General features: G+C 44.2%; 1 protein-coding gene and 2 pseudogenes across 2 annotated transcripts in view; 1 reads left to right on the top strand and 2 right to left on the bottom strand.

Moving 5' to 3' along the window:
• LOC120928403 (zinc finger protein 300-like) overlaps positions 1-20,206 on the bottom strand; it is a 1,021,177-nt gene that overhangs the window by 167,662 nt on the left and 833,309 nt on the right. The window lies entirely within an intron of this gene.
• Positions 1-20,206, top strand: part of LOC120928420 — a 399,135-nt pseudogene that overhangs the window by 77,014 nt on the left and 301,915 nt on the right.
• Positions 1-20,206, bottom strand: part of LOC120928419 — a 304,228-nt pseudogene that overhangs the window by 44,355 nt on the left and 239,667 nt on the right.

The following is a 20,206-nucleotide window of genomic DNA, read 5'->3' as shown; positions in this document are numbered from 1 at the left end:
CTATAAAATGTGTATATATATAAAGGATATAATAATCAAATATTAATAAATGATAATTAAAAATACATAGATAAATTGTCCCGTTATCTGAATAAATCCAATGGAGGGACCAAGTATAAGTAAAATATGGAGCGGGTCACTAAGCAATTAGATGCACACCAGAAATAAAGTGTGAGGCTTTGAAAGAAGCAAAATTGCCCAATGAATCAGAAAACATCAATAATTACTGATAAAACAGTTGAGATCAAACTCAACATTTAGTCCATCTGGCACGAGAGTTCTCATTTTATGGATCCATTTTGATTCTTTTTGGCTCAAAGATCTAATTTTATGATTCCCTCTCCAGGGTTTACTATACCTCTCTATTCTCAGAATATTAGATGTTCTGGATTATTATTATGTACCAGGGCAAAGTGTCTAGATACATTGGTCGGGATTCACAAAGCACTTACGCAGACGTATCTCGAGATACTCCGCGTAAGTGTAAATGTGCGCCGTCGCATCTATGCGCCGTGCCCACAGAACTAGATACGCCTGAAAATAGGCTTCATCCGACCAACGTAACTTTCCTACGCCGGCGTATCGTGGGCGCATTTTTACGCTGGTCGCCTCATTACAAATATGCAAATGAATCAGATACGTCGATTCACTAACGTAGTTGTGCCCGGCGCATAATATACCTGGTTTGCATAAGGCTTACGTCCGGCGTATAGTTATCCCTCATCTATGACTTAGTACGTGAATATGGCTGGGCTTAGGCTACGTTCACGTCGTAGGCAGTGATTCAACGTATCTTAGGGAGTAGTTTCAACATGATTCTGAGCATGCACACTGGGTTGCGTCCACGGGACGGCGCATGCGCCGTTCATTTTAAGTACTTGTCTGTCACTCGGCCAAGGCCAAAAAATTTGAAAAAAAAACAAAATGTTTTTTTTTTTTTGTTATAACATTTTGCAAACAAGTAATTGTTTACCTTTCACTGATGGGCACTGATGATGCAGCACTGGTGGGCGGCACTAATAGGCACTGATGAGGCAGCACTGATGATGCAGCACTGGTGGGCGGCACTGATGAGGCAGCACTGGTGGGCACCACTAATGGGCACCGATGTTCTATCGGGTTGAGGTCAGGACTCTGTGAAGGCAAATCAAGTTCCTCCACCCCAAACTCGCTCATCCATTGCTTTGTGCACTGGTGCGCAGTCATGTTGGAACAGGAAGGGGCCGTCCCCAAATGGTTCCCACAAAGTTGGGAGCATGAAATTAGCATGGGGTCACGCCTCATTAGCATAGCTCACGCCCACTACTTCCTACGCCGGATTACGCCGAGAAAACCCAGCATATCTTTAACAGTAAGTGGAAGCGAGTGCTTTGTGAATACTGTGCTTGCTTCACTGCGCTACACCGGCATAGCCTAAAAAAGATACGCTACACCGGCATAAATATGCGACAATGTATGTGAATCCGGGCCATTATGGTTTAGACATCCCTTAATAATATTTTGTACATGCTCCATGACTCTTCATTTTAAAGGCACTTTTGGTTCTCCCTACATACTGTCATCTACAAGAGCATTGTAGAACACACACAACTCCCTCAGTATGGCAGCTCATAAAATATCTAATGGGATAAATACTTCCTGTGCTGGTGGCTTCAAATTCATTCTTTTTCCCTTAGAATTTTTTTTTAAAAAACAATATTTATATGGGTAAATGGGTAAAAACCTTTCCCATTAAAGTAAGAAAATTATTTTTTGGGGGGTGGTTCAACCACATTTTTAACAATAATTCCGCAAACACGGTCAGAATTTCCGATAAAAAATGTTCAATGGGAGGAAAATCCAACAGTGTGTAGGCTCCATCGGACATTTGCTGTCAGAATTTCTGACAACAAAAATTTGAGAGCTGGTTCTCAAATTTTTCGACAACAAAAGTTGTTGTCGGAAATTCAGACCGTGTGTGCACACAATTCAAAGCACAACAATTCTACACATGCTCGGAATCAATTTGACGCATGCTCGGAACCATTGAACTTCATTTTTCTTGGCTCGTCGTAGTGTTGTACATCACCGCATTATTGACGTTTGCAATTTTCCGGCAACATTTTTTGTGATTGTGTGTATGCAAGACAAGTTTGAGCCAACATCCGTCAGAAAAAAATCCACGGTTTTGTTTTTGGAATGTCCGATCGTCTGTACGTGGCATAAGATCTCTAAAGCCCCATACACACGACCGAGTTTCTCGGCAGAATTCAGCCAGAAACTCGGTCGGAGACGGATTCTGCCGAGAAACCCGGTCGTGTGTACACTTTCGGCCGAGGAAACCGACAAGAATCTCGTCGGGCCAAATAGAGAACATGTTCTCTATTTTCTCGTTAGTCAATGAGAAAAGTTGGCCCGCCGAGATTTTCGGCGGCTTCACAAGAAACTCGACGAGAAAAACAATGTGTTTTTCTCGTCGAGTTTCTCGGACGTGTGTACGGGGCCTCAAAGTTGTTTGTTTATAGATGACAAGAGGTCTGTCAGGCAAAATACTCCGTAGATATCAATCCCCTCTCAATACTTGCCAATCTTTTGTAATATGTTTTTCCACATCTGTGTGTTGAACATTGTAATCTAGAATGAGAGCTGGAGCCTCTGATAGTTGCTTTACTTTTTTGTTTTCTTCATACTTACCTGTAAAATCCATTTCTTTGAGTACATCACTGGACATAGAGGCCCCTCCCCTCTTTTTTTGGGAGATCATTGCTTGCTACTAAACTGGAGTACTTCCTGTAGGTGAGGGGTTATATAGGGATCACTTCCTGTTTTGGTTATTCTACCAGTGTCCATTCACCTATAGGTGGCACATAACCCAGGTAGTAATGTATATGGCTGCTCTGTGTCCCGTGATGTACTCAAAGAAATGGATTTTACAGGTAAGTATGGAGAACAAAATCCAATTTTTTTTTTTTTTTTTGGGAGGGGGGCTTTGGAGAGATATCCGGGGTCTTATTTGAGACATAGAGGCCCGGATTCACGTACGAGTTACGCCAGCGTATTTCCAGATACGCCGTCGTAACTCTGAGTCCGTGCCGTCGTATCTATGTGCCTGATTCTTAGAATCAGTTACGCATAGATTTGTATTAGATCCGACCGGCGTAAGTCTCTTACGCCGTCGTATCTTAACTGCATATTTATGCTGGCCGCTAGGGGCGTGTACGCTGATTTACGCCTAGAAATATGTAAATCAGCTAGATACGCCAATTCATGAACGTACGCCCGGCCGACGCAGTACAGATACGCCGTTTACGTTAGGCTTTTCCCGGCGTAAAGTTACCCCTGCTATATGAGGCGTACCAATGTTAAGTATGGACGTCGTTCCCGCGTCAAATTTTTAAAATTTTACGTTCACGTCGAAAGCATTGGCTTCTTGCGGGTTAATTTGGAGCATGCGCACTGGGATACTTTCACGGACGGCGCATGCGCCGTTCGTAAAAAGCGTCATTTACGTGGGGTCACATTAAATTTACATAACACACGCCCACATCTACCACATTTGAATTAGGCGGGCTTACGCCGGCCTATTTACGATACGCCGCCGCAACTTTCGTTTGAGAATACGGCACTTGCCTGTCACAGTTGCGGAGGCTTAACGTAAATAGGATACGTTACGCCCGCACAAAGATATGCGATTCTACGTGAATCCAGGCCAGAAAGTGACTGAAGACGGAGTTCCTTCCCTTTCTCTGCAGGCTCAGCTGCAATACATAGGAATGAATAGAAGTCTCTGCAGAGAGGATCCCATCCATTCATAAACTGAGGCATAGTAATCACACGCTGTACCTGTGCCCACCAGGTGTATTATAATGCCAGCATTGCACACACAGGGGCCGGACCCCCCATGTACAAGGGACCTAAGACATACAATCAGCTTGTCACCCATTCCACCAGACTCCTACAACTGGAAGATTACATTTTTGGGGGGATGTTGTAGAAGAACCCAGACCACGCTATTGTGCGGTGAGAATAGAATCCAACTTTATTAATCATATATATGTGACACTTTAACAACAGAAGAAAGGAGATCGATTGTTTACATTTCAAGGATATATTTATACCATTTATATCATCTATGCTAAGAAACTGATTAACATATGACACACCCCTCATTAATACCAGCCCCGCCCACTTATATAACCCTCTAAACACCCAAATTCCTGTAAATTCTCAGAAGTAACTTTAATCTTTTATCCATAACAAGCTGATTGGCTACAAGAGAACCCAGAGCCCCTCCTGCTCATTTCCACCCAACAAGTCCATGTCACCATCTACAAGGTTAGAGGACCTGAAGGAGAACAAGACCATGACCACCAGGACCATCGCCTGACTGAAGCCATGCTCACATTTCTTTCTAATGCTTCTTCTATGGTCTCCTCAGATACAGATTGGGCAGATGTACATTAGTGGAACCCTTTCAGTCCGGCCAATGGAAGGTTTACATCAGCAGCAGCCCGGGCTTATATCTATAGTACCAGGGGGGTTGTCTTCATTTGTTACACCAACTGTCCGCTTTCTGGTGGAAGTGATTCAGCCGCACTGAAGGTACCTCCCCCCTCCCCCCATGTATACTGGGCACAGCTTCACCTCCTGCAAGCCCAAGACAGACATGGTGGGTGTCAGTGGTGAGAGCAGAAGATCAGCAAACATCCGATCTCTGATCTCCTCTTCACTGAATGAACATGGAAGGTGTGAGATTATGTCATTTCTGGGTTCAGCGCTGTCATTTCTTGTCGCCAGGGAAGGAGCTGATCAAGCAAGATCTCGGGTCCAGAGATGACATTAAGGATCTAATAAACCTCTGATGTCTCTTTAAAGAGGACCTGTGTCAAGAAATAGTTTATCACAGGGAGACCATCAACCCCTTATACTGTATGATAGAAATACAATTAAGTGAAACAAAGTTTAAAAATGAAAGTAACATATTGTAAGTAAAAAACACACAAAACACGTTCCCACATACATGCACACCATACAAATGTCGGCTTCAGGTGCGGTTATGTAGGAAAACAACAATAACACCACACAATCTACATATCACTGCGCACACCATAGTGAGAGGAACGACTCTAGGGACATCATTCATGGTCATAAAAAAGACAAAATCAAATCTGTCAGTGAAAATAATAACCACAGCAATGTATAAAATTATTATCAAAACTATAGTAGAAACTAATGGCTTAAAGGGTCACTAAAGGAATTTTTTTTTTGCTGAAATGACTGTTTACAGGGTATAGAGACATAAAAGTTAACTGATTCCTTTTAAAAATGATTAAAAATAGATTAAATTCAATCCAATCATATAATGTACCTGTAGTTTCACTTTCGTTTTTAAACTGGTTTCATGTTTCTGTGAAGTAAAGAGACCCACAGAACAAAAACAAACAAATCCAGGGCAGTGTTTTGTTTTTAAAATGCATCTGATTGGTTCTGAGGAGTTTTAGACACACAGCTTAGACCACAGTGAGAAGCTGCCATGAGATTTTTCATAAGGAGCCAGACAAGCAGGAAGTGTGGAGATCACAGCAGAATTACAGCTACTTCAAAGCAAAAACGAACAATGAGGACATGGAACCAGTACTGCAGTAAGGTAAAGGAAGCCATTTAGCTAAAAAAAAAATCCTTTAGTGATCCTTTAAGAAGAAAACCCACCATATTACTCGACCGAGTTCCAACTCAACCCCTCCAAGAAAATGGACCCCACTTCCTCCCACCCAGGTGCCGGTTGGATCTCCTTTACCTTGTGTAGATATCTCCTTCTGAGATCCTCATGATATAAAATAAATGGACAACACTCTCTATGTGACACCAGTTTGTAGACTCCACCTTGATCTTCCAAGAGATAGTCATCAGATTAGATCTTTGAGCATTTAAGTTGAAATTTAATATTATTAATATTTTAATATTATTATTTTAATATTTTAATATTTAATTCTATGACACCACCTTAGGTGATGGAGACACTTCTGCTGTCAGCTCTGCTATAACATCAATGGTCTCATTGGTTATCTGATCCATGACTCCAGTACACAGGTTCATCTTACTTAGATGACTAATGCCGTGTACACGATTGGAAATTCCAACCAGAAAACCGTGGTTTTTTTTTTCAACGGAATGTTGGCTCAAACTTGTGTTGCATACACACGGTCACACAAATCGTGATGAAAATTCAGTCCGTCAAGAACGCAGTGACGTACAAGACGTATGACGAGCCGAGATCAGTGACGTTCAATAGGCAGTTCGGCTCTTCTGCTTGATTCTGAGCATGCGTGTTTTTTAGCGCGTCGGAATTGCATACAGACGAACAGAATTTCTGGGAACTTTTTCCGTTGGAAAAATAGAGAACCTGCTCTCAATCTTTTGTTGGCGGAAATTCCGACAGCAAAAGTCTGATGGAGCCTACACACGGTCGGAATTTCCAACCAAAAGCTCACATCGGACTTTTGTTGTCAGAATTTCAAATCGTGTGCAATTTTGAAGCATGACATGTGAGGTATCTATTTACTCTGCGTAACTTCATTTTTCACATTATGACAAAAATTGGGCTGACTTTGCTGTTTTTTTTAAGTATGAAGTATTATTAAGTTTTTCCCAAAAAAAACATGTTTGAAAAATTGCTGCGCAAATACAGTGCAAGATAAAAAGTTGCAATGGCCGCCATTGTATTCTCTAGGGTCTCTGCTAAAAAAAACATATATATGGTGTTTCTATGTTATTTTCTAAAAAAATAAAAATAAATGTAGGAGCGAAGTGTCAGAATTGGCCTGGTCTTGAAGTGGTTAAAGTGAACCCCAATCAGAGGAATTTTAGTCCCCCAGTTAAAGTGGAAGGAATATGACCACACATTTAACACTTGGTAAGTTCAGATCTCGTGCAGTTGTGCTGTGTGATTAGTCTATGGAGATGAGTAATAGCTGGACAGAGGAAAAATGATAACAATGATAATCATTCTTCACCTGATGGAATCCTGGAGACTTTCAGCAGAACCAAATGGAACTGTTGGAAGTGGCTATCTGAACTTAAGTGGTACTGAATGCATCCTATAAACAGTGGCAGCTCTGTGTTGGACGTCCTCTGGCTGGTGTCCCAGCTAAAGACCTGCCTAAAAAAGCTATAATCCACAAGAGGGGGTGGAGCATAGGAAGGAGGCGTGGAACATGGGAGGGGAAGTAGAACATGTAATGGGAGGTGTGGACAAGGGGGGCTTAGCTGGAGCCATCAATCCTGGCTGTCGATGTATCAACAATCAGAAGAATCTATAATGGACCCTCCCACTAAAACTTCAGAGGCTTTGCAAGATGCCACTTGACCACAACCTAGTCTCTGGTACTGAGGCAATGTTGGTCATGAATTAGCTCAGGATCTGTCTATGAAGAAAACACTTGGGAACACAGCTCAGTTAGTGAATGATGAAAATACATTCCATGTTCAAAGCTCCATGGAAAAGGATAAAGGTGAGAATCATGAAGAAAACAATTCAGTCATTTGTGCTGATCTATAAATATTGACAATTTTAAGTGCGTGTCTGATGGAGATAAGCACTAAACTCAAAGCAGTCGATCATTACATTCCAGTTTGTTCACAGATTTTAGTTTGCTTTATTTTTAGTAGCATTTTAACTTTTCACTTCTTTCCTAGCTTGTGGGATGACATTGGGGGTATGAAATTAATGGGACATGCACAAGTCTTTTAATATCCCTCCTTCTTCCAGTGTTTCCTCTGCAGATGAAGCTTATGAATCCTGTGGTGATAGATTAGCCCGACATTAACTGTAGAAGCTTAGTTATTTTCAGAACAGTAAAAATGGCTTCTCTCCGGTGAGTGATAATGCTTGTCTTCACTGTAAAAGCTTTATCACATCAGAACACTCATTCAGCTTCTCTCCAGTGTGAACCCTCTGGTGTCTGATAAGCTCTGACTTCACTGCAAAAGCTTTATCACATTCAGAACACGGATATGGCTTCTCTCCAGTGTGGACCCTCTGGTGTCTGATAAGCTCTGACTTCACTGCAAAAGCTTTATCACATTCAGAACATGGATATGGCTTCTCTCCAGTGTGTACCCTCTCATGTCTGATAAGATGTTCCCTCATTGTAAAAGCTTTGCCACATTCAGAACACTGAAATGGCTTCTCTCCAGTGTGAATCCTCTGGTGTATGATAAGATCTGACTTTCCAGTAAACGCTTTTCCACATTCAGAGCACTGATATGGCTTCTCTCCAGTGTGGACCCTCTGGTGTGCTTTGAGATCTGACTTCCCAGTAAAAGCTTTGCCACATTCAGAACACTGATGTGGCTTCTCTCCAGTGTGGACCCTCTGGTGTATAATAAGGTTTTCCCTTGCTGTAAAAGGTTTGTTACATTCAGAACATTGATATGGCTTCTCTCCAGTGTGGATCCTCTCGTGTCTGATAAGGTGTTGCTTTGTGGTAAAAGATTTATTGCATTCTGAACACTGATACGGCTTCTCTCCAGTGTGGCTCCTCTGGTGTGTGATAAGGTGTGACTTATCAAAAAAATCTTTTTTACAAACAAAACACTGATATGGCTTTACTCCAGTGTGCACTCCCTGGTGTTTGATAAGATTTGATTTCAATGTAAAAGCTTTGCCACATTCAGAACACTGATATGGCTTCTCGCCAGTGGGAACTATTTGGTGTTTGATACGGGTTTTCTTCACTGTAAAAGCTTTATCATATTCAGAGCATTGATAGGTCGTCTCCCCAGTATGAATCCTCTGGTGTCTGATAAGGGTTGATGCTACGCTAAAAGCTTTGCCACATTCAGAACACTGATATGGCTTCTCTCCAGTGTGAACCTTCTGGTGTGAGATATATTTTGCCTCCATTGTAAATCTTTATCCCATTCCAAATGAGAAATATCTTCTGAAATGACTCCTCTTATGTATACATGGGTTGGACTTTACTGTAAAGCCATTATCACTTCCAGAACACTGAAATGACTTCTCACTGATGTCCTCGGAGGCGGGATCAATGCTGAAGAGGATCCAAAACATTTATGACTTTTAGAGCGTGGCTTTGACTTGTGTCCTCTGAGAATCCTCCATTGAACGGCATCAAAGACTTTCAGACCTGTACAAACAAAATAATAATAAAAAAAATCTGAATTCTATATAAAGGGCTAAATAAAGTTATTTTCTATTTTTATATTCTTTAATAAATATACACTATGGGTTGGATTCAGATAGAATGGTCTATCTGTCTGCCCGGCGTAACGTATCTCAGATACGTTACGCCGCCATAATAAAGGTCGCAAGTTCTGTATTCAGAAACAACTTGCGCCCTTAGTTACAGCGGCGTAACGTATCTGTGTCGGCGTAAGCCCGCATAATTCAAATGTGGATGATGTGGGCGTGTTTTATGTATATTAAAGTGGTTGTAAACCCACTTTTTGGACTTTTGCCTACAGGTAAGCCTATAATAAGGCTTACCTGTAGGTATAAAGAATATCTCCTAAACCTGTACGGTTTAGGAGATATTCCTCGCCGACCCATGCCGGAAAGGAAATCACATGCGCGGGAGTGACGTCATCGCCGCTCCAGCCAATCACAGCGCTGGAGCGGTGATACCCGGAAGACACGCTCAGCTCGGCGTGGACCAGGTAAGTTCCCTACCACGTTCCGAGGTAAGTATTTTATAATGAGCCAATCCCCAGCTTGCTACACCCAGCAACAAGGGCACCCCTCATCCCCGCTTGCTACACCTAGCAACAAGGGCACCCATCATCCCCATCTTGCTACACCTAGCAACAAGGGCACCCCTCACCCCCACTCCCCCCCTTCTTAAATCACAACCAAAAACTTGATCCAGGGCTCGGCCCGATCGCCTCTTTAGGGGTCAGGAAGGATTTTTTTTCCCTGCCGTAGCATATTGGCAGAGCCCGGCCAAGGGTTTTTTCGCCTTCCTCTGGACCAAGTCAGGAGAGAAGATTAAGTTAATCTTCCCTCCATCACTCAAACCCCCCCTCCCCCCGGCGCTGGCGACCATGGTTAATCTGCAATATTCTGCAGAAACCATTTGGGGCCTGAGGCATTTTGCCGCAAGACTACCAGCCATTACCAAAAAAGCCCTAAGAACTGAACGATTATTGAGAATCGATCAACGATCGACTGTCAAAAACTTCATCCATTTACCCCAGCCTAAACACATATTATGTGCTCTGATCAACACAAGATCGGCAGTAAAACACTGACTAGAAATCCACGATTTCATTCGACAATATGATTTAGACTGCCTCTTTATTACAGAGAGCTGGCTCACAGCCGACTGTAACACCATTCTGGGAGAACTGGTGCCTGAAAACTACCGTATTTTAACAGAAAACAGAATAGGGCAAAGAGGAGGAGGCCTGGCAGTGATCCACAAGAATCACCTTGCGATCACTAAACCGGTCCTTCAAAACCCTCTTCCATTCATGGAAACCCTTACTCTGCAACTACAAACAAGTTCCCAGCAGACCGTTCGCATTCTTCTCCGCTATAGACCACCCGGCCCAAAAACGCTGCTTACTTCATCATTGATGGAGTTTATCTCCACTTACACCCTCAACAGCAAACACCTTTTGCTGCTCGGGGATTTCAACCTCTGGGCCAATTCCCCACAAGACCCCGTTGCCGATGCCTGCATTGACCACCTGGAAGGATTAGGGCTACAGCAATTAGTATGTGGGCCCACTCATACCTCAGGTCACATGCTTGATCTCATTTTCAGACAAGGTCTGGAAATAAACATTTTGGAAAATGAACCGTTGCCATGGACAGATCACCATGCAATTAAATTCATAATCTCCAAAATCCCCCCCTTAACAAAAACATCAAAACCAGTGACAACACACTGGACTAGATGTCAGAAGAAGCTCCATTCGGAACTCTTCAAAACCACATTAAGGGAAAAAATAAAAACAATTCAACCCCCTCAAACGACCTTAGAAACTCTGGATGCCATAAACACAGCACTATTACAGTCAGCTGACTTAATAGCGCCGAAACGTAAAACCTGCATCCGGAAACACACTTCCAGATGGTATAACAACCAGATGACGTCCCTGAAGCAAGAGCGCAGAAGGGCGGAAGCCGCCTGGAAAAGAAGCTCCTCAGAAGAAAACCTTGCCATCTACAAAGCAACAACAAGAAAATACCACAAAGAAATCTTCATAGCCAAGAAAAACTATTTTTCCAAGGCTATCAACAGCTCCCTAAACCGCCCCCGCGAACTCTTCAAGATGGTCACTCAGACCATGAATCCCGTCTGTCTTGAACCCCCCAATTCAGATACCCAGGAGTTTTGCAATGAATTGTCGGATTACTTCATTAATAAAATTGAGGGAATCCGGGAAAGCATTCAGCAGAACAATAGCCCCCGAAACCCCCCCCCCCGTAATTACCCTCATAACATCCATAGAAATTCACCACAAGCAGGAAAGTTCACCCTAAAACCCATCTCCATCGACACCACTAAAAATATCATCGGCTCTCTGCGAAACAGCACAGCGCCAATGGATATCATCCCCACCAAACTGCTGATGGAATGCGCTGACATCCTGGCGCCTCCTATCACGCAGCTCATAAACCAGTCTTTCAAGGAGGGCTCAGTGCCCTCCCAGTTGAAAGAAGGCATAATCCAACCCATCTTGAAGAAACCCACCCTAGACCCCAAGGACCCACTTCACCGCCGTCCCATAACAGGCCTAAACGTTCTCTCCAAGGTAATGGAAAAAGTAGTGGTACAACAGTTGCAACAGCATCTAGATACCCACAATTTACTTGATCCATTTCAATCGGGTTTCCGTCCCGGATACGGGACGGAAACAGCATTGCTCAAAATATGGGACGACGCTCTCGAGGCCGCAGACGAAGGAGAATCTTGTCTTCTGGTTCTGCTGGACCTAAGCGCAGCCTTCGACACAGTAGACCACAAACTATTACTGACTCGGCTAGCTGATGTAGCCAAAGTCGCAGAAGGTGATTTATCTTGGTTCCTCTTTTTTGGAAAACCGATCACAAATAGTGAAATTGGGACCTTACACTTTGGAGAAACGCACATTATCGTGCGGAGTCCCTCAAGGATCGCCTCTATCGCCGGTGTTGTTCAACATCTATATTCGTCCTCTTTTTGAAATTATTAGTAGCCAAAAACTACTTTATCACTCCTATGCAGACGACACGCAACTGTATTTCCGTATTTGCAACAAAAAGGATCATCATCTCAATCTAGAGACATGCCTCTCTTTGATAGAGAACTGGATGACAAAGAGTTATCTTAAACTCAACGGCGCGAAAACAGAACTTCTCCTGTTTCACGCCAAGCGTCTGAATCAACCTGCAACAACTTGGATACCGCCGCCCATTCTGGGCAAAATCATCACCCCTAGCGCCAAAGTCAAAAGTCTTGGGTCATCTTCGACTCTCACATGACAATGGACGCACAAATAGGGTCAGTAGTCAGCGGATCTCACCATCTGCTGCACCTACTACGCAGACTTATTCCATTTATTCCTAAAGAAGACGTAGCAGTCGTGGTGGGAACAATTGTAAACTCCAGACTGGATTATGCAAATGCCCTTTACCTCTGACTCCCAAAGTACCAAATCGCTCGTCTACAAGTCGTTCAAAATACGGCCGCCAGACTAGTGACTGGGAAAATACCATGGGAATCAATCTCACCTTCACTGAGAACCCTTCATTGGTTGCCAGTAAAAGACAGAATTGCTTTTAAAGCACTCTGTCTAACGCATAGATGTATCCATGGGAACGCTCCCCATTATCTGTGCGAAAAAATAAAAGCTCACAACCCCAATCGCGTTCTGCGATCCGCCAACCAAAATCTGCTTCAGATACCGAAAGCCAATTACAAGTCCAAAGGAGAAAGAAGATTCGCGGTCCAGGGTCCCAGACTATGGAACGCTTTACCAACCAGCATTCGGTTGGAGGAAAACCATTTAGCTTTCAGGAGAAAGATCAAAACTCTGCTCTTTTGATATCAAAGGAGACAGGAACAACAAGCGCACAGAGGCGATTTGGTTCGCATGTGCTGCGCTATATAAGTTATTCATTCATGTGGTGCATACTAGCTCATTATGTCTTTTTCCTTGCAGGTGTAAAAAAAAAAAAAAAATGTATGCAGGTTTACAACCGCTTTAACTGTGACCCCGCATATTTGGCGTTTTTTTACGAACGGCGCATTCCGCCGCAAATCGTCATTGCTTTCGACGTGAATGTAAATTATGTCCAGCCCTATTCGCGAACGACTTACTCAAACGACGTAAAAATTTTAAAACTTGACGCGGGAACGACGGCCATACTTAACATAGGATACGCCTCATATAGCAGGGGTAACTATACGCCGAAAAAAGCCTAACGTAAACGACGTAAAAAAAATTGCCGGCCAGACGTACGTTTCTGAATCAGCATATCTAGCTCATTTGCATATTCCTCGCATAAATCTATGGAAGCGCCACCTATCGGCCAGCGTAAATATGCAGCCTAAGATACGACGGTGTAAAACACTTACGCCGGTCGGATCTTAGGGAAATCTATGCGTAACTGATTCTATGAGAATACTCAGAGATACAACAGCGTATCTGGAGATACGCCGTTGTATCTTCTCTCTGAATCTACCCCTATGTCTTCAAAAGTATTGGGACGCCTGCCTTTACACACACATGAACTTTAATTACATCCCAGTCTTAGGCCCAGATTCTCAAAGGACTTACGATGGCGTAGCACCATGTACGCCGTCGTAAGTCCGAATCAGTTACTCATAAATTCGGCTAAGATACGAGTGGCGTAAGTCTCTTACACCATCGTATCTTAGGGTGCATATTTACACTGGCCGCTAGGTGGCGCTTCCGTATATTTCCGCGTCGAATATGCTAATTAGCTAGATACGCCGATTCACGAACGTACGTGCGCCTGGTGTATCAAGATACGTCGTTTACGTAAGACATACGCCGGCGTAAAGTTACCCCTCATAAAGCAGGGGTAAGTCATGTTAGGTATGGACGTCGGAAACGTACGAACAGCGTCGGATTTTACCTTGTTTGCGTAAGTCATCTGTGAATGGGGCTGGACGTAAGTTACGTTCACGTCGTCTAGGCATTGAGCGGGCGCAATTTAATTTGAAAATTTGACGTGATACTGAGCATGCGCGCGAATGCGCCGTTCGAAAAAAAGCATAATTTACGTGGGGTCATGCTTAGTTTATATAAAACACGCCCCCCTGTTCCTCATTTGATTTAGGCGCGTTTACGCCGGCACATTTACTCTACACCGCCGAAACTTTAGACGCAAGTGCTTTGTTAATACAGCACTTTCCTCTCTAAGTTGCGGCGGCGTAGCGTAACTACGATACGCTATGCCCGCCTACATTTACGCCGCTGACTTTGAATCTGGCCCTTAGTCTGTAGGGTTTAATATTGAGTTGGCCCGCCCTTTGCAGCTATAACAGCTTCACCTCTTCTGGGAAGGCTGTCCATAAGGTTTAGGAGGGTGTCTATGAGAATGTTTGACCATTCTTCCAGAAGAGCATTTGTGAGGTCAGGCACTGATGTTGGACGAGAAGGCCTGGCTCGCAGTCTCCACTCCAATTCATCCCAAAGGTGTTCTATTGGCTAGAGGTCAGGACTCATGAGGCAGCATTGATGGGCACTGATGAGGCAGCACTGGTGAACGCCACTGAAGGACACCAATGTTCCATCGGTTTGAGGTCAGGACTCTGTGCAGGCCAGTCAAGTTCTTCCACCCCAAACTCATGATCCATGTCTTTATGGACCTTGCTTTGTGCACTGGTCCAAATAATTTGGTGGACGGGGGTCTATGGTGTGGGGGTTGTTTTTCAGGGGGTTGAGCTTGGCCCCTTATTTCCAGTGAAGCGAACTCTTAGGCCACGTACACACAGTCGATTCAAACTGATAAGAATGGTCCGACGGACCGTTTTCATCGGTTCAGTGCTGAAGTGGCCTGATGGTCTGATATGTGTACACACCATTGTTCCAAAAACCGATCGGGTCAGAACGCGGTGATGTAAAACACACGACATGCTGAAAAAAACTAAGTTCAATGCTTCCAAGCATGCGTTGACTTGATTCTGAGCATGCGCGGGTTTTGAACCGATGCTTTTGTGTACTAACCATCGGTTTGGACCTATCGGGCAGCGGTCCATCGGTTCGATTTTAAAGCAAGTTCTAACATTTTTGACCGAAGGACAATAGACCGATGGGCCGTACACATGTCGGTTTGGACCGATGAAACTGGGACTTCTGGCCGTTTTCTTCGGTTTGGACCGACCGTGTGTACGCGGCCTTAAGGTGTCGGCATACCAAGACATTTTGGACAATTTCATGCTCCCAACTTAATGGGAACAGTTTGGGGACGGCCCCTTCCTGTGCCAACATGACTGCGTACCAGTTCACAAAGCAAGGTCCATAAAAACATGGATGAGTGAGTTTGGGGTGGAGGAACTTGACTGGCCTGCACAGAGTCCTGACATAAACCTGATAGAACACCTTTGGGATGAATTATATCAGCCTCCTTATCCAACATCAGTCCCTGACCTCACAAATGCACTTCTGGAAGAATGGTCAAACATTCCTATAGACACACTCCTAAACCTTGTGGACAGCTTTCCTAGAAGAGTTGAAGTTAGTTGCAAAGGGCGGGGCCAACTCAATATGTAAACCCTACGGATTAAGACTGGGATGCCATTAAAGTTCATGGGCCAGATCCACGAAAGAATTACGCCAGCGTATCTCTTGTAATTTCAAATTTTGCGCTTCGTATCTTTGTTTTGTATCTACAAAACAAGATACAACGGCATCTCGGATGGATCCGACAGGCGTACGTCTTAGTACGCCGTCGGATCTTAGATGCAATTTTTCGGCGGCCGCTAGGTGGCGTTTCCGTCGATTTCCGCATCGAGTATGCAAATTATCTAGTTACGGCGATCCACGAATGTACGTCCGGCGCATTTTTTTACGTCGTTTGCGTTCGGCTTTTTCCGGCGTATAGTTAAAGCTGCTATACTGAGGCGTACTCAATGTTAAATATGGCCGTCGTTCCCACCTCGAGTTTTGAATTTTTTACGTCGTTTGCGTTCGGCTTTTTCCGGCGTATAGTTAAAGCTGCTATATGGAGGCATACTCAATGTTAAATATGGCCGTCGTTCCCACCTCGAATTTTGAATTTTTTACGTCGTTTGCGTAAGTCGTTAGCGATTTGCGTAGAATGACGTCACCGTCTTAACCATTGGCTTGTTCCGGTTTCATTTCGAGCATGCGCAATGGGATACCCCCAGGGAAGGCGCACGGGTCACGACGTATTTACATAAAACACACCCCCATCACAGAGATTTGAATGCCGTGCCATTACGCCGCCAAAGATACACTACGCCGCCGTAACTTACGGCGCGCATTCTTTGTGGATTTGAAAAAAAAAATAAGTTACGGCGGCGTAGTGTATCTTAGATACGCTGTGCCCGGCGGAGAGAAGCGTCGAGGTACGTGCATCTGGCCCCATGTGCGTGTAAAGGTAGGTGTCCCAATACTTTTGACAATATAGTGTATCTTATCTATATAGAAAGATTATGTACAACGTTATATATAAACATACTAAACTAGATTTTTCTTTACTCAAATATGTGTATTTTCAATGATCAGCAAAGACAATGGAGTCATACAATGTAATGTATAAGACGTTGTGGCATTATTACAGATCATACAGAACAATAACTTGCTTTGTCTATCGTTTTACTTTTTATAAACAAATGAACAGAGAAGAAAAGAAACATCCTAAAACAATTCAACTGAACACGGCAAGTATCTCTCTCCAGTACATCCATAGATAGCGGACACTGTTAAACCACTAAGGCTCCATTCACACCTAGGCGTTTTTACGCCTGAAGCACTACGCTCACAAACGCCAGAGGGATGAAATAACATTATTTGCTATGGTGACTGTCACACCTGAACGCCGAACGCCTGTCACGCGAAGCTCAAACAAGTCCCGGACCTTTTTTTGTTGCGCGTATCGTGCGGTTTGGGCGTATTTGAGCGTTTCCATTTCCCATAGAAAGTAATGGAAACGCTCGATTCAAGCGACTTGCGCGACAACGGGCGTTTGCTACGGGCGTTTCGTCGCTTTAGGCTGCATTCACACTTGAGCGTAGCTTGTTTGGTAGTTTTTTCGGGCGTTTTTTTCCAGTGTTTTGTCGCGCGTATTTGCGCGTTTGCATACAGCGTCGTCTGACGTTTTTGTACTTCAACGTTTTTTATTTTAGCCAATAGGATAAATGATCATCTTTTCATCACTTGTTGCTATGTTGGTAGATTTTATTTATCTTCTGCCTGGGTGAAATGTTCTATTGCTTAAAGCGACAAAACGCCCATAGCAAACGCTCATTGTCGCGCTAGTCGCTTGAATCAATCGTTTCCATTACTTTCTATGGGAAATACAAATGCTCAAAAACGCCCAAACTGCCCGATTTGCGCAAAAAGGTCCGGAACTTGTTTGAGCTTCAGGTGTTCGGCGTCAGGCGTTTTGGAGTGGAGATGTGAACCATCTCCATTGAGAATAATGTATTTTTTCCCCTCTAGCGTTTTAGAGCGTTGCACTTCAGGCGACAAAACGCTCAGGTGTGAATGCAGCCTTAATCAATAGAACTTGTCGCCCATGCAGAAGATTAAAAAAATCTACCAACATAGCAACAAGTGATGAAAAGATGATAATTTTTTCTATTGGCTAAAATAAAAAACGTCAAAGTACAAAAACGTCGGACAACACTGTATGCAAACGCGCAAATAAGCATGACTACGCGCGACAAAACGCCGGAAAAAAACGAACGACCGACGCTCAGGTGTGAATGCAGCCTTAACGATCACGCAATAGCCAAATGACAGCTACAGCGCAGCCGGCTAGTTCTGGGAGGCCATCATATGAAGGCCCCCTGTGATTGCACCTCCTATTGGGGGCGGGCCACATGCTCTGTCATCACAGTGTCCTCCGGCGGCTCTTTACCATGTGATCAGCTGTGTCCAATCACAGCTGATTACAAATGTAAACAGAAGCCACTTATAGGTTTCCTCATACTGGCAGCATGAGAAGAGAGCCAAACGGCTAAATGGCTTGTGTAAAAGGGACATGTACACTGATAATCAGTGCTGCAAATCAGTGACGACCAGTGCTGCCAATCAGTGCTCATCAGAGTCTCCTATCAGTGCTGCCAATCAGTGCTCATCAGAGTCTCCTATCAGTGCTGCCAATCAGTGCTCATCAGAGTCTCCTATCAGTGCTGCCAATCAGTGCTCATCAGAGTCTCCTATCAGTGCTGCCAATCAGTGCTCATCAGAGTCTCCTATCAGTGCTGCCAATCAGTGCTCATCAGAGTCTCCTATCAGTGCTGCCAATCAGTGCTCATCAGAGTCTCCTATCAGTGCTGCCTATCAGTGCTCATCAGAGTCTCCTATCAGTGCTGCCAATCAGTGCTCATCAGAGTCTCCTATCAGTGCTGCCAATCAGTGCTCATCAGAGTCTCCTATCAGTGCTGCCAATCAGTGCTCATCAGAGTCTCCTATCAGTGCTGCCTATCAGTGCTCATCAGAGTCTCCTATCAGTGCTGCCTATCAGTGCCCATCAGTGAAGGATAAAAAAAAAGACCTAATTGCACAATGTTATAACATGTATATTTGGCCAATCCCCCCCCCCCCCAAAAAAAAAGGGGGAGTCGCAGTAGCCATCAAACACTCCATCCAGTTCAGACATTTGGACACACACTTGGGACGAATCAGGCAGATTTATATTTCTCATCTGTGAAATTAACAATACCGGATACACATCGATCAACCTCTACCGTCCAAACACAAAACAATTGTCCTTCCTGAATAAAAGTCTCTTCCATACGACAAGATCATGTGTGGAGGCTTTAATCCAATTCCAGATAAAGACATTGGACCTTTCCAGTTCCACAGAAAACCAACAACGCAGAGCAGCGTTCGCCCAGTTTATCTCATCCTCGGGGATGTTCCATGTGTGGAGAGGTCACCATTCAGCAGGAAGAGACTTTACGTTTTTTCCCAATGTACATCATACGGACTCACATATAGATCTATTTCTGGTAGATAAGTTCGTGCTGCAAAAGATTGTCAAATCTGAGATACGTGTTATTACGTGGTCTGACCACGCCCCATCTCCGTCCAGCATCCTTCCCTGGGGAGCTACTGACCCCCCCTTACAAAGCAGAACATATAGAGAGACCAGCTGTACCCACCAATCACTGCGCCCGCCAATCACTGAACCCGTCAATCACTGAACCCGCCAATCACTGAACCCGCCAATCACTGAACCCGCAAATCACTGAACCCGCCAATCACTGAACCCGCCAATCACTGAACCCGCCAATCACTGAACCCGCCAATCACTGAACCCGCCAATACCTGCGCCCGCCAATACCTGCGCCCGGCAATCACTGCACCCGGCAATCACTGCACCCGGCAATCACTGCACCCGGCAATCACTGCACCCGGGGCATAAAAAATCCTCAAGAGAGGAGGAGGAGAAGAGCAGAAGGTGGAACAAGGATGGTGGAACGGCACTCCCTTTGAGTCACCAAACAGACAACATCTGAAGGGAGAAGGTTTACTCACTCTTCTATCAGAACTCCATCTCAACTGTCTGCTGCACCGACCTCTTCTCCCCTGCAGAGTCCTCACCATCTCCAGCCTCTTCTCCCCTGCAGAGTCCTCACCATCTCCAGCCTCTTCTCCCCTGCAGAGTGCTCACCATGTGAACCCCACAATGCCACGGGCCGCCACTGGTGCAAGCATCTTTTTTTTTGCAGAAAACACAGGCACAGCAGCCTATTCAAATGAAGGGGCCACAAGTGTGAACCAGGACTAAAGGAGATGTATGGCCAAAGCTTGTTTGTCTGTACTTCTCCTATGGATCACAGGGGTGCAGTTTGTTTGGCACTCCTGTGACCTGGATTCAGCCGACAACGGGCTGAAGTCTGCTGTCGGCTGATGTCACAGAGCTGGTTTGCGTTTGAAAGACCGCTGTGCAAATACCATGTGACATTAAAAAATTGCTATTTTATTCTTTAGGATCTCTGCTAAGATTATATATATATATATATATATATATATATATATATATATATATATA

Source organism: Rana temporaria, chromosome 2, assembly GCF_905171775.1.
Source record: "Rana temporaria chromosome 2, aRanTem1.1, whole genome shotgun sequence".
NCBI classification, from domain to species: Eukaryota; Metazoa; Chordata; class Amphibia; order Anura; family Ranidae; genus Rana; species Rana temporaria.
The sequence above is the reverse complement of the archived record's forward strand: the minus strand, read 5'-3'. Positions and strand labels throughout refer to the sequence as shown.